Genomic DNA, 14185 nt, shown 5'->3' on the forward strand with positions numbered 1-14185 from the left:
TGTGTGTGTGTGTGTGTGTAGATGCAGTTACACTGATTTTTGCAGTTTTGGGGTGCCCTGTTTGAGGGACCTTGGCCCTGCTTTGTGATGGTGCTGAGCCCCTCATCACTGTCTACCGGAAATAATAGATAAATACATAAATCAGTGCACTGGTTAACAATCACCGATGTGATGATACTGGTTAATAAGGCAATCAAGGTTAAGGAACACATGTTAATTGCATTAACAATTAAGAATGAATGACTAAACCAGTCTCACATAGTGATATATTTAAATAAATTTAAATAAAAGCCCAGCAAAAACACCAATGAAATTATCACATGCCCCCAGGACCACATTACTCATCAATATTAATGAACTTAATTTGAATTCCCCGCCCTCCTGTTAGCTCTTTGTGCTCTGATTGGCTATCTCCCTTGTCACTCCTTGGCCCGCCTCCCGGCCCCACCCCTCTTGCCTGCTCCCCGTTACTTGGAGGCCCCGCTAAGGAGGTTGCAGCCTAACCCTGCGGCTGTGCTTGGCCCGCCTTCCCGGTTGGGCTTCTGGGTGCTGATTGGCCGTCCCGGGCTGTCAGTCACGCCGCGGGGGCTCCCCCTGTCCCCGGCTGGGGCTCGGCAGCAGGTTGGGTTGCGCGGCGGAGGTTGGTGTCTGAGGCGGCCGCGGCGGCGGGCTCCCCTCCTCCGCCCCTTCGGTGCCCCGGCCCCCGCGGAGGGTGAGGAGGGGCCAGGCCCCGGGGCGGGCTCGAGCGCGAGGGGGTCGGGGCCCTCGTCCAGCCCGGGAAGGCAGCGACGGGAAACCCCGGCGCAGGCCGCGGCCTGGCGGAGCCCCCGCCCCAGGGACCCCCTCGGGGCCCGGCCGGGCGGGGGAGGGGCGGCGTGTGGGGGAGGGGCGCTGAGGGGTACCTCGGGGGTGGGCGTGGGGGTGGGCGAGCGGGGCAGCAGGGGGCACGTGAGGACACTGGGGAATAAGGGGGGCAGTGGGGTAATAAGGGGAGGGGCCTGTAGGGGGCTGTGGGGGCATGTGGGGGTACTGGGGTCATAAGGGGGGTACGTGGAGGGGGAGGAATAAGAGGGTAGGGGGGGGCGTGGGTGGGGAGTGGAGGGGCATGGGGGGCGTGTGGGTGGGGAGTGGAGGGGCAGGGGGGCATGCTGGAGTGCTGGGTGTTGGCTGGTGGATGGGTGAGTTTGGGGGATGAAGGGCATGTGGGGGTACGAGGGTAATGAGGCAGTGGGTATGTGGAGAGGGGGTAATTAATGACGGAGGGACGTGGGGAGTTGAATTGGCCCTTCTGTGGGTGACTGCGGGCGGGTAGTTGGGGATGTAACATGGCTCGTGGGGGTAGCTGGAGAGTGGGGTAATATGGGTTGTGTGCGGGACTGGTAACGTGCGCATACATGTACGCGGTTGTAGCGCGTGCCATACATGTCAGCATATTCTAGGGGCAGTTTGCGGGTTGGAAGGTAGCCGGTGTGGCGTATTGGGGGCTGTTAAATATGTGGGTGGGGTATATGGCTGGAGGGGAGTTGATGGCTGGTTAAAGGTGGTACTGATAGCTTTCCTCTTGTTTTGGGCAGTATTTTGGAGGGGTGTGTGATGTGTTGTCGGTCAGAGGCTAGTGTAGGGAGCAGTATTGTGACGTTCAAGGTTTTTTAATTTTTTCAGGTGGTGGGGGGATAAAGGGAGGTGATGTGGGAGTTGCTGGCAACAAGGGAGGGAAATTGTCTTTCTCCACCTCCTTGTTGAATTTCAGGCTGAGGTGGTGTAGGATGGGAAGCCAAATACTGGCAAGTGTTCTGTGGGAGCAGGGGGGTGAGGAAAGGAAGGGTCTGTGTTGAGGGGGTGTTATTGCTTATTCTGGAGGTGGTGGAGTTCCTCTCAAAGCTGTTTCGTTAGGCTGCATTGGAGGGGCTAAATGCTAGTGTTTAGGTTTGTACTAGGCCACTGTTAGCAGATGTGATCTTAAAATAGAAACAGAGGAAAATAACTAATTAGGTTATATTCTAGTGTTAGGTTTTGTATTTTTTTTTATTTGTGATTGTTTTGAGTTCAAATTTTCTCTCAGTACAGCTTTTAAAAAAATCAGGAGTGGAATTGCACTTGATGGATGGTTCTTGGTGAAACTGACAACCTAGATATTGGTTTATAGGTGTGGCTATTTGAAAACCATACTCTGACAAACACTACTGTGGTGACTTTACCAGTAGAGGAGCTAACTCCTGTGGCCTGTCTGGAAATCGGTAACTTGATATTTTTTCTGAGTCCAGGTCTATAAGAAAACTTGAGGCCCTTAACTGTTCTTGTGTTGGTTTTGTTTCATTATGAAGCATATTAGCTTTCAAAACATCCTTAGCCTTACAACAGTGTGGCAGTGAACTAAGACTCTTGATTCTGCAGACTTAAAGCAAGTTCTTAACTTTATGCACTGTGAGTAATCCCATTGGCTTCAAGCATGTGGGTAATTTTGTGTGGGATTGGGGCCAAAATCAGCAACAGCTTCATAAAGCAAACAGTCTGCTGTAGTTAGACTTCATTGTGTTTAATCTCTCTCTAGGTCACAGTTCCTCATCTATAAAATGGGGATAGGGCAGTGTTACTATCTCACAGGGATACTGAGGATAAATACAGTAAAGATTATGAAGTGCTCAGATACTACTGTAATGGGGGATATGGGAAAATAGTGTCAAAACTGATGAGAATTTGGGGCATTCTAGCTCCTGGCTCCCAAACCACTGGACACTGTTCTCCTCAGACTTGATCTATGTTCCTAATCTCCAGAAAAATCAGACACTCTGGCCTTCAGAAAATGTTAAATCCCATTTTTCCTCATGGCGGGTGGAAGTAGCCCACTACTTTGTAAAATAAAAATCACATAACTGAATTTGCTACTTTTAGTAATAGGGAGAATCATGGGTCCTCATACCTGAAGACATCCCATTAGCACAGTGGTTGGTCCATTGAGCCTTGGTGCTGGCAAATTGCCTCGGTTTAACTAGTTGTCATTAAACTAGTTTCTGCTTTGTGCATGGCTTGAAATAGTCACTTGTCCACTCACCAGTAACTAGCAGGTAGTTTTCCCTGATGTGTTTGGGAGGGGATGAGAAGAAGCAGAATTTAAGCTGTCATTTTAAAAAAACAAAAAAAAAAACAAAAAACCTTCTTGCCTTTTCAGTTGTGAAGATGATCTCCTAAATGTGAGCTTGTGTAGTGCTATCTTACTAAGTTTGCAGATCCCTGGTGCAGTGTAGAATTGACAACTGATCAGTTTCACTGCTGTATTCAGAACTCTGGAGGTAGCAGGCAAGCTGAAAACAAGCATGACAGTTTCACTGTTGCTGCTTGGAAAAAGGCAGGCTGTGGGGGAGGATGGCCCAAAAATGGTGGTTGCAAGAGGAGCAGAGAAACAGTCCACAACATATGAGGGATTCTGGGGTCAGGGCAACTGAGGGGGGGAGGAGAGAACTCCTCTCTAGGAGCCATAGGAGGACTTAATTTTATCAGACCCCTGCTATGAAGATAGTGACATGAAAAGTGAACCCCTTGTAGAGTTTCAAGCAGAGTGCTAGGATCCCTAGGATAAGAGGCTATAAACTGCGGCCTGCTCCAGTCCATGTTTGCCTGTCAATGCTAGGGGCCTGCACCAGTCTAACTACAGTGGTGGCTAGCTCTAAATGCTTGAAATCCTCTGTCTAGGCAAGATCTCAGTTTCCCCATCTCTAAAACAGGTAAAAGGGCTGAGGTTTGACTGACTACTGTTTGAACAAGTGCTTTGAAGTAGACAGTGTTAAATTATTTGCCTTGTCTAATGTGTTTAGCCACATACAATTTTTTAACTTGAGTGATACCTGGCCAGTTAGTTGTCAGAAAGTATGGAATTTGAGAATTGCTGGTATGAATTGTTTGTAACCCTGCTGATGGTGTTTACCACCTGTTAATTCTCTTCCTGTGTTGCCAAGGTGATGTTATCATCCTTCTTCATAGATCTCCTAATTTAATGCGCAAAATGTCAGAAGAAATTAAAGGGGGGAGGGAATGAAGTTTAAGAAAAATGTAAGTATTGTTCCTTTCCAGAGTGTTCTGTGGTCTCACCTGGTTAATAAGCTAAACTTGTTAGAAGACCACCAGCGAAGCTGAAGAGGGTATCATTTTTACCTATATGTCTTCAGGCTGGCATCCTCAGCTTGTTTAAAAAAAAATTGATTACCAAAACATTTGCGGCATAGATAAAGTTCAAAGGGTCAAATTCTGCCCTTGGGTTCATACATGAAACTTCTTTGACTTCAGTGGGAGTTGCATGTGCATTGCATGTTTGTATCTGATGGTAGAACTTGTCCCAAATTACTCTGGGCTAGCCTACAATGTTAAACCTAGTGCTGTAGGTTTTATTGTTATCACATGAGCACTCCACCATCCCCTTTGCTGTGTTCAGCTGAATGGGGTAGCTGTGGGGGAAGTGCTGTGGCACTGCAGCCGCTCTGCCTCTGTTTACCTACTGGAGTCTTCAGAACAGTTTGGTTATGGATGTGGCTCAGCCTTCCAGGGTACTGAAGTTCCCAAGTCAAAGACTAACAGACACAAAGACAATTTTCAGGCTAGCTGTGTTCAGCTTTCAGCCCCCTTCCTCTCAGGTGGTCCTCAGCTGCTTGGCTTAATGCCTAACATCCAGTTCCTGGTAACAATTCAAACTAAGGGACTGTGTCTGACCTACCTTGCAGGAAGGCCATGCCCCACCTAGGCTTCTTGCTCAATGAGGGCACTGACAGTCTGCTCCGTTTCCAGTCAGGGCCCAACTAAGCTGTACTCCCTCCTTTTAATGCCTTCTTCCAGGCCTAACACCCAGCATAGGTGTAAGGGGCTGGTAGGGGCTCCATTTAGCTCATTAACCCCTTACTTACAAACTCCACGTTGGTATACTCCATCATTGTAGCTTAACAAAATACATCCATCATCAATCTATTCTTGGATATGTTGCATTTTCTTTGAAAACACCAGTTATGCCATTTTCTTTCATGCATGAGTTTTCCAGGTTTCTAGTATGTAAATTTCATATCTGATGGGATAATTATCCTAGCAAATTGGTGTCTTTCTTTATTTTTGTCTTTAAATATTACTTGTATTTTGTAACTCTTCTTGACTATTTCTTTATCCGCCAAAGAGACTAGAATCAAAATTATTCTAAGTCAAGAAAAGAGACTACAAATGATCAGGAAAATCAAGAGAAAATCTGCTTAATTTTGAACAAGTTGAATATTCACTACACTGACATTTATTTTAGTAAATAGAAAACTTAAGGCCATGAGGCATTTCTCAACACAAATGTCTTGCTTGTGCAGAGTGGAAGTGGTTTAAGAGTGTGTGTTTGGGTAGTGTGTTTTTGTTTTTGAACAAGGGAAACCAGATATTTTTTTTCCAAATTGGGTTACATGCGTTCAGCTGATCTTAAATATGTGTGTGTGACTGAAATAGCTCCAATAACTCATTACTATCTCTGGCCTAAATTTGTTTTAAATACTTTCTATGAAAAACTTTTTTTAAACTACTGTTTAGAAAAAAAGAGGAAATTCAGGCAAACTGTTAGTGTTGAGACACAAACCAGGAAACTTAGTTAAGGCAGATGCTGTCTCATAATTTGTTGCCCTTCCCCCTCCCCCCACCCACTCTAACACACTTTAGTGTCTTAGCCTTATCCTGACATGTCCTATTGTATATTGGTTTGCAAAACCATAAGCTTTTCATATGTGTACTTGGAAATAATTATTTTGGTTAAAACATTTTAAAGTATAAAATCTGAAAACTCTTGGGTCACCCATGTACTGTTTTATTTTCTCATTCCTATAGTAGGAGGAAAAAGCTAGAAAATGGATTTATGTGAGTATGTACTCTTTGAAAATAACCCAACCTTTTTAGTGTGAATATGACAGTAACTGAACCGGAGGTCTTAGTGCAAGCAGGATTTCCTTCATTTTCTGTCCTGAAGCTATTGTTATGAATACAGGCCCTGTGATAGTTGAAAGATGTTGTTCATCATACTCAATACCTTGCCCAGTTCTGCTCTGGTCACTGTGAAGAGACATAACCGCCTTCTCCTTTCCATTGTTCCTCATTGAACAATCATCATATGAAATTGACATTCTGTAACATTCTTCATTAGCTTTTTAACTTACCCCATTCCCAAGGCTTAAGGTCTATTTTTAAACATATAGAAGAGTTGAGGTTGTTGGTGGGGGTGTGTGTGTTTTTGTTTTTGTTTCCAAAGCCCTCCAGGATTTTTGTCCATTTCTGCTTGCTCTGCTCTTACAGCTTAGTCCTTGGGTGTTTTCTGTTTCTTTCCCCTTTCCGCGTGTGTTTTAACCCTTTCCCAGCTAAGTCCTTATTTTCTGATACTTTTCCTCTAAAATCAGGCAAATGTTTCTTTGCAGATGTAATTCAGAAATTGCTTTTATAGAAAGTAGTTGTTTTTTCTTTCCAGTTTGGTGATAAATAGATACCATGATCCCTGCAATGTGCTGGTTTGAAGGGAAATTTCTGTTTTGGCTGGCAATAGAATAGTGTTTTTGTTCAGTAACTCAGGACGTTAGTGGATTACTGAAAATGAGAGTTGAATATTCCCAAACACAAACTGTTACCTTTAAGATTACTGTCATTCTCTACTTAAAAACAGTTCTGATGGCACATAAAGAATTTAAATGTAGAAGTATTTAAAAAAAAACAAAAAACCCAACCCTTCATTAAAGTTAATGAATACAATCACTTCTCTGCTAATTTTGTCAGTATTAAACTTATGAAATAACTTCTTGCTTTTGTGGTGTCAACCACCTGAGCATGCAATTAGCAGTATTGTTTGGATGTTTAAGGGCAAACGTCTCCTCCGTTAAATGGAAAAGTTTATTCCATGGAAGAGGCTGACCAGTGGAGATAGGATCAATCTTTCAAGAGGATACACTGTTCCTTTCTGACTGCTTCATTACAATAGGAAGTTCATAGTGTATCTAGAACAAAATGTTGGCAAATTGTTTTTTCTGTGACCTATACGTGTACTGAGTCCCTGTGGTGGCATTCTGCAGAATGCTTCGTGTTAGGATAATGCAGTCAGACAGCAGGGTGGATAAAAATCAATTATTTAAAAAAAAAAAATCAAAATTGAATTTTTTTAATTTAAATCGGATTTTTTGTTTTTTTTAAAAATCAATAAAATACTAAATTTCTTGTTTAAAAAATAACAGTTGCAATTAAATCTCATAAAAAAATATGCTAAATCTACACTGTCTCGTAAAAATGAATTAATGGCTCTAGTCTGTCCAACCTAACTACCAGCTCTTGTTTCTTGAAAGTTCTGGGCTTTCAGTTTCTGTTTCAGTTTCTGAATTAACAGCTCTAGTCTGTCCAACTTAACTACCAGCTCTTGTTTCTTGAAAGTTCTGGGCTTTCATTTTCTGTTTCTCAGCAGACTAAAGTCACATCTGCAAAGAAAGACAGGCTGGATAGGATTGTTGTTCTGTGCTTATGCGGTGGTGGAGCTGGGCCAAGCAAGCAGAGGAGTTAGTTAAGACACTGTCTTAAAGATAGAGAGACAAAGGACGGAGGCAGAGTAGGAAGGAACAGTGAAATGAACTGGAAAGAAAAAGGGAAGACATTCAGTACACACACAGCTTCCTATATTCCCCCACACTTTTGCCACAGAAAAACTGTCATGGCTTATGGGTGGAAAAGAGACCTTATCTGGGATTATTTTGAAGAAATTCCTTCCCTGGGTAAAAAAGGAAAACGTGTCAAGTACATATTTACTGATGCTGTCTTGAACAAAGTTACTCTCCTGAATTGATGGAAATCATTAGCCAGGTGCCTTGAAACAGAGTTCCTTCAATTGCTAAGCCAACTTTTCACAGCAGTAGCTTCCTCTGCAGGCACAGAGAATATTTTCATCATTTGGTATTATTCACTCAAAACTAAGAAATAGATTGGGAGTTGAAAAAGCAGGAAAACTCGTATTTCTGTTTGTCTATAAATAAAAATGACAGTGGGAGTGGGGAAGATGAGAGCTAGTTGGAGAAGTTTTAAGGGCATTATAAGTTTAGTGTTGTGATGGCTTGTCTGTTAGTTAATGAAATTTGAAAATTAAAAAAAAAAAAAAAGTTTGACAGCCATCAGCCGGCAACTCAAGACTGCTGCAATTGCAAATGTGAAACATTTATGTAACAATTAAGATTTAGTTTAATAAAATATAAGTGCTATTGTGTTTGTGTGTGATTTAGTTCTTACTATTCCTAATGTACTGCTGCTGCATCTGCAGCTTGACACAGGTAATGAGTATTATGTACCATTTCCTAAATTAATAAAAATCAAGTTATCTAAAAAATTACATAAAGTATACCCTCCTAGATGTTGTAAAATGCTGTATTGAGTTATAAATTAACATGTTTTAGTGATCAGATTTGCACCATTGTTTAAGAAATATGTGAAGAAGTATCAGTGGGAAACTTGATTTAAATAATGATTTTCTCTTGGTGATTTAAATCAATCCACCCTGTCACACAGATTTAATTGCCAGATAATCCAGATTAAATATTGTTGTAATTCCAATCATTGAATCATATGCGGAGTTATGCCATTAATCTTGACCCATAAACATCCTGTTATAAAATATTGGCTTTTAAATCTTGAAATAAAAGGCGTGTTTTCAGCAGGTAATATATTAAAAAAGAACCGTTGTATAGTACCCGTTAGAATTAGTAAATAAAAGTGGAACATGTCTTTTGGAACTGCAGATGTTTTCAGCTTGAAGAGAAGTAAAGCCATGTTGCTTGGAAATGGGGAAACAAGCGTTCTATAAATAGTCTTATCATTTTTTATTTTTTTTTAAATGAAGTGGTGGTGAAAAGCAAGTAGGGATCAGAAGAACATACTGAGCCAAGAGAATAATGTTCAGCAGTTTTGAGAGAGCTAGCCTAACAGGAATAGGACAATAGAGTCAAGTTTGGAAGGAAAGCTGTTTTAAAAAAAAAATAAATAAATAAATTAAAAAAAATAAAAGCCAAAAAAGAGAGCATAAAATGAGTCAGATATCTTGGAATCCCATTTAATCCATGTAGTATTGGGAATCTATACATTTGGTTTTGTTGAAGTTTCTTTGAATTGTTGCTTAAAAAAACAAGGACAAAAGTAGCCCTGGAAATAGCGATGACATGAACATAGAAATCATATAAACTATACAGATAGAAGCTCATCTAATATCCTGTTTAAGGCCAGGTTTACACTACAAAGTTTGGTAGTATAGCTATTGATCAGGGGTGTGAACAAACTGTACTCTCTAGTTGACAGGTATTTCCACAGATCCCCCAGCATAGATGCAGCCATGCAGACAGAGAGCTTCTGTTGGCATAACTGTGTATGGAACTGTGCTGTTACTATATCAGCAGAAAAACTCCTTGTGTCAGCACATGCTGCGTCTACACTATGGTCATTAACTATACTGGCAAAGCCTGTGTACTGTAGTCTAGGCCTAAATCTGTCCTGTGTAATGTGAAAGTTGTTGGAGGCTGAGTGGGAAGAATGGATGTTGAACCATGATGTATGATGAGGGTAAGGAAAAATTCTGTCACTTTTCCATGAACAGAGTGTGAAGACTCAGGGTCTGAATTAAGATTAATTTGGCATGGAACCCTAATTCTAAATTTCTGAATTTCAAATTGTTTTTAATTGCAGTAGTCTAATGTATTGGGTTGATATGATTAAAACTCTTAGGTTTTTGTTTTTGTTTTTTTTGGTCTAAGGTATGTGTGAAGTAACTCAAGTCTAAATTACTCACTTTCTTCAGGGTTCTTTAAAATCTTGATTCTATATCTTTACGGTAGAAAAGCTACTGACTCTGATTTCAGCTAGCTCAGAAATTTTCTTGATAGTTTCTGTCAAATTCGAACCTGGATTGATCTGGAACAAAAAAAAACAAACCAAAATGATGTGGCACAACTCATTGCTTCTGGCTTTTTACACACTCTTCCAGTTTTACAAATCTGTTGCACTGTTTGTAACACTTCGCATGTGTTTTCTACAACTTGCTGTTTTGCAAAGACAGGTGCCTCTCTGCATTGCTTAATTGCTAAATCCTGTTAGTCTGGAGAAATCACAATTCTTTCAGCAGAATGTTTGTATATAAAACACTTCTCTTCACCCCCATGCCATTAGTTTGGAGGGGACTAGAGTTTCTCATGTATTTCTAAGAACATGCTTTGTTGCATTCTTTGCGGGATACAGCCATTTAGTTTGGGAGTCAGGCAGCTGGCAGGCTCCAAGAATGCACTTTACAGCACTAATTGTGCTGAAACCATGGTTCTCCACTATTTATCATAACCAAAATCCATAACACAACTAGATTTTTAGCTAAGTGTTGGAGGGTGGGGCTTGGATCTAACTTTACATGAGAATAAACTAATGGTGCTATGCAGCAAGAGTATGTATTAGCAGATACTATGTTTAAAGAAGTGCATTGGTGCATTGTCTGAAATACAAAAGGCCCTGTAATTCCAATATTTCTTTAGGGAGGCAATTTTGTTGAGGGCTGTTGGTGAAATAATAACTAGGTTTGTTTATTCTGTTAATTCATGGCCAAGACCCATAGGGTGTGCAACAGGAACCCTATTTTGTAGATTGTTTAATTTTCATGTATATATTAGGTAAGGTAGAAATATTTGCTTTGAGTTTAAGGAACAAAAGGGAGCATTAAAGCTTCCCTTTAGTCAAAGGGAACAGAAAACATTAGTCCAGACAGAAGGACTGCATAAATACCCAAGGGTCTCCTTTCTTTCATGAACACAGTAGGTAGTTACTGATAGACTCCTGTCTATTGGAAGGAGACATTCTAGGATTGGTGAACACAGCCTTTTGTCTGTGCTGCAAACCCTTTCCACGCAGGGGAGGGGTTAGCCATAGCCACATGTACCATTGCTATAATGGAAAGCTGTTCCCTTGTAACATACAGGTAAGTACAAGTAGATGCTTAATTGTATGGTTTTAAGGTTTTTTGCGGGGTGGGGGTGGGGAGAGGACCTGGGTAATCCTTTTTTAAAGTTTGGTTGTTTTTTATAAATCATTCTTTTACCTTTAGGAGCTGGATGATAAATTTTGCTGATTGCTTCTCTTCCTCTTGTGATGAAACAGGTTTTAATTCTGTGCTTACTGTGTTTGTTTAGACAAAATTGGGATTCCAGTTCTTATGTTCAATGGTGTATCCCTTTTCCTAACACTCTAGAGGTAGAACAATCTTTTTTGTGTATTCCAATTTATTTTGCTTTTCCCCAAGAGCATACTAAAACTGGCAAGTTTGCATTTTCTTTGTACTAAATAATCAGAAATTACAGATGTAATTGAACTTTGAAAGAGGTTCCTTTAGGTACTAAGCAATTTATATGCTGAAGTATTTTTTCTTAACCTTGTCATTAGGTGATTTTGATTTATTTTGGCCCTTTTAAATGGTTGGGCTGCTCTGGCTGAATTTTCACCTTGCTAATCCAGATTCAAGACCATGTATTTTGACTTTTCAGCTGTTTTAAATCTAGAGGATGAGGCTGTATACTGAGAAAAAGGGATATTCTGGGGTTTCAGGAAACAGATTGAAGATCAAAACAAATTCTATATTCTCAATATTGTCTCTAAGTATAGAGATACCACACATTCAAATTTCCAAGGAAGACCATCTGACAAGATTAAAGTCAGTCTGTAGGACCTATTATGTCCATCACAAAGAATAGTGTCCCCTCAGATTGTGCTTCATGTATTGTGCTCATTTGTATGAAGACCTTCTCTTGGTGCTGCAGTGCCATTTATGTTTGGAAGACAGGTATAGAGTATGTCTATGGTAGACGTTGCAGGAAATTTTTTTTTAAATTTCCATTTCAACTACTCTACAGTCTGTCCAATTTTGTGTCTCATTCTACTGAGGCTGCATACATTCTGCCCAGCATACTTGCCAGGTGTTCTTAAGGGAAAGGTACCTCTCCTACAGGCATGTAAATCTGTAGATGTGAGATCCTGATTTTAGTAATGCTTTTGACACTGTGCCACATGGCATTCTCATAAGCAAACCAGGGAAATATTGTCTAGATGAAATTACTATAGGATAGGTGCATAACTGGTGAAAGACCATACTTAGAGCAGTTATCAAAAGTTTGCTGTCAAATTAAGGGGAAATAACTAGTGTGGTCCTGTTGGGTCCTGTTGTTGGTCCAGTCCCAGTTAATATTTTCATTAAGGACTTGGATAATAGAGTAGAGAGTTTGTTTATAAAATTTGCAGATGATACCAAGCTGGGAGGGGTTGCTTGCACTTGGAGGACAGGACTAGAATTCAAAATGACCTTGACAAATTAGAGAATTATTCTGAATTCAACAAGGTGAAATTCAAAAAAGACAAGTACAAAGTACTTCACTTAAAGCAGGAAAAATCAAATGCGCAACTACAAAATCAGGAATAACTGGATAGGCATAGTACTACTGAAAAGTATCTCAGGGTTATAGTGGATCACAAATTGAATGAGTCAGAAATGTGATGCAGTTGCAAAAAAAGGCTAGTATCATTCTGGGGTGTATTAAAAGTGTTTTGTGTAAGACATGAGTTAGTTGTCGTGCTCTATTCAGCACTGATGAGTCCTTAGCTGGAATACTGCGTCCAGTTCTTGGTGCCACGCTTTAGGAAAGATGTGGACAAATTGGAGAGAGTTCAGAGGAGAACAACAAAACTGATAAAAGGCTTAGTAAATCTGACCTGTGAAGAGAGGTGGCAAAAAACCAAAACAACTGGGCATGTTTAGTGTTGAGAAAAGAAGATTTAGGTGGGTAAGTCTTCAGATATGTTAAGGGCTGTTAGAGGATGGTGATCAATTTTGTTCTCCATGCCCACTGAAAGTAGGACAAGAAGTAATCGGGTTAATCTGATTTAGGGAGATTTTGGTTAGATATTAGGAAAATCTTTCTATCGATAAGAGTGGTTAAACTCTGGAATTGGCATGTGAGGGAGGTTGTAGAATCCCTGTCACTGGAGGTTTTTAAGAACAGGCTGGGCAAACATCGGTTGGGTGGTCTAGGTATATTTGGTCCTTTCTTAGTGCAAGTGGCTGGACTAGATGACCGCTTGAGGTCCCTTGCAGCCCTATATTCTTATGACCCTGTGCTTTCCTGTTGATATCTACACTACAGGGGTGCCATGCAGTTTTTTCAATAAATGTGTGGCATTTGCCTAAATACATATAATGGGAACTGTGTAAGAGCTACTGAAGGATTAGATTCTGTTCCTTAAACATGGGATTATTTACAAGGGTCCTAGAACCTGATTAATTTCTGTAAAAGACAGCAGCAAGGTTGAGTTACATGCAGGGTTTTGAGCATAGGATGCTGTGGTGTGTCTATCCTAGTGGTGTTGAAAAAGGACCGTATATTGGTTAATATAGAGAGAACAGGATCTGCTGAGTGACAGCGCTGCCTCTGTGCTTGCAACATTCCAATGCAGATGAAATGGTGGTTTGCCAAATGTTGTTCACCGGGCAGAGCTGCTCTGGAAAAGTAGCCTGTGGGTTTAGAGTAGTAATTATTTTCTAACAGCCCTATGGTTGCAAAATACAAAAGCAATTCAGAGTTTATGGAGGACAAGGAAAAGCTTGCTCCAGAATATTAGTATAAAAATGTGTGGATGTGAGCTGCAGCGGGTGACTACGTGACTAGAATATAATTTGGCTTGGCAGAGCTCATTAATCTCACAGTGGAGGCTACAGTCTTCCAGAAACTGCAACAATACGCTGAAGAAATGACCTTTCTGGCTAACAATGTGATGAAAGTTGGATCATGAGAAGCTGCAGGGTTCAGTCCCCAAACACTTGGGGCCACTAGGTGCCGCCTGTGTATGGAAGCAACAAAACACTTTGGAAAACTTCAGTCCGTGTTGTGGTGGCACAGGTAATTTGATAGAGTCCTTCATCTTCAAGAGCTCATTGCTACAGGGTTTACAAGTTTTTATTATGGACCCTAAACAAATCTATGGTTAGGAAGAGAAGAGAATCCTTATTTAATTGTGGTGCCTATACTGGCCAAGAATTAATATATATAAGGCAGCTATCTTCTCCATCTGACCAAAAAGATGTCTACTTTGGACGTGGTGTTAATTAGATATCTGACCTCCATTGCCTTATCACCACATGCTCTAC

General features: G+C 40.9%; 1 protein-coding gene across 5 annotated transcripts in view; it reads left to right on the top strand.

Annotated features, from left to right (window-relative positions):
• Window positions 1-513: 513 nt before the first annotated feature.
• GNG7 (G protein subunit gamma 7) overlaps window positions 514-14185 on the top strand; it is a 118220-nt gene continuing 104548 nt past the window's right edge. For 3 of the 5 annotated variants that reach the window (XM_067559744.1, XM_067559726.1, XM_067559716.1), the window contains exon 1: window positions 563-712. The gene's annotated coding sequence lies outside the window, so the exon portion shown is untranslated. Of the gene's footprint in view, window positions 713-14185 lie in introns of all 5 variants that reach the window. The other 2 variants (XR_010921990.1, XM_067559735.1) reach the window with 1 other exon arrangement.

This window comes from Emydura macquarii, unplaced genomic scaffold, assembly GCF_026122565.2.
Source record: "Emydura macquarii macquarii isolate MOO-44397 ecotype Brisbane River unplaced genomic scaffold, CSIRO-AGI_Emac_v2 contig_306, whole genome shotgun sequence".
NCBI lineage: Eukaryota > Metazoa > Chordata > Testudines > Chelidae > Emydura > Emydura macquarii.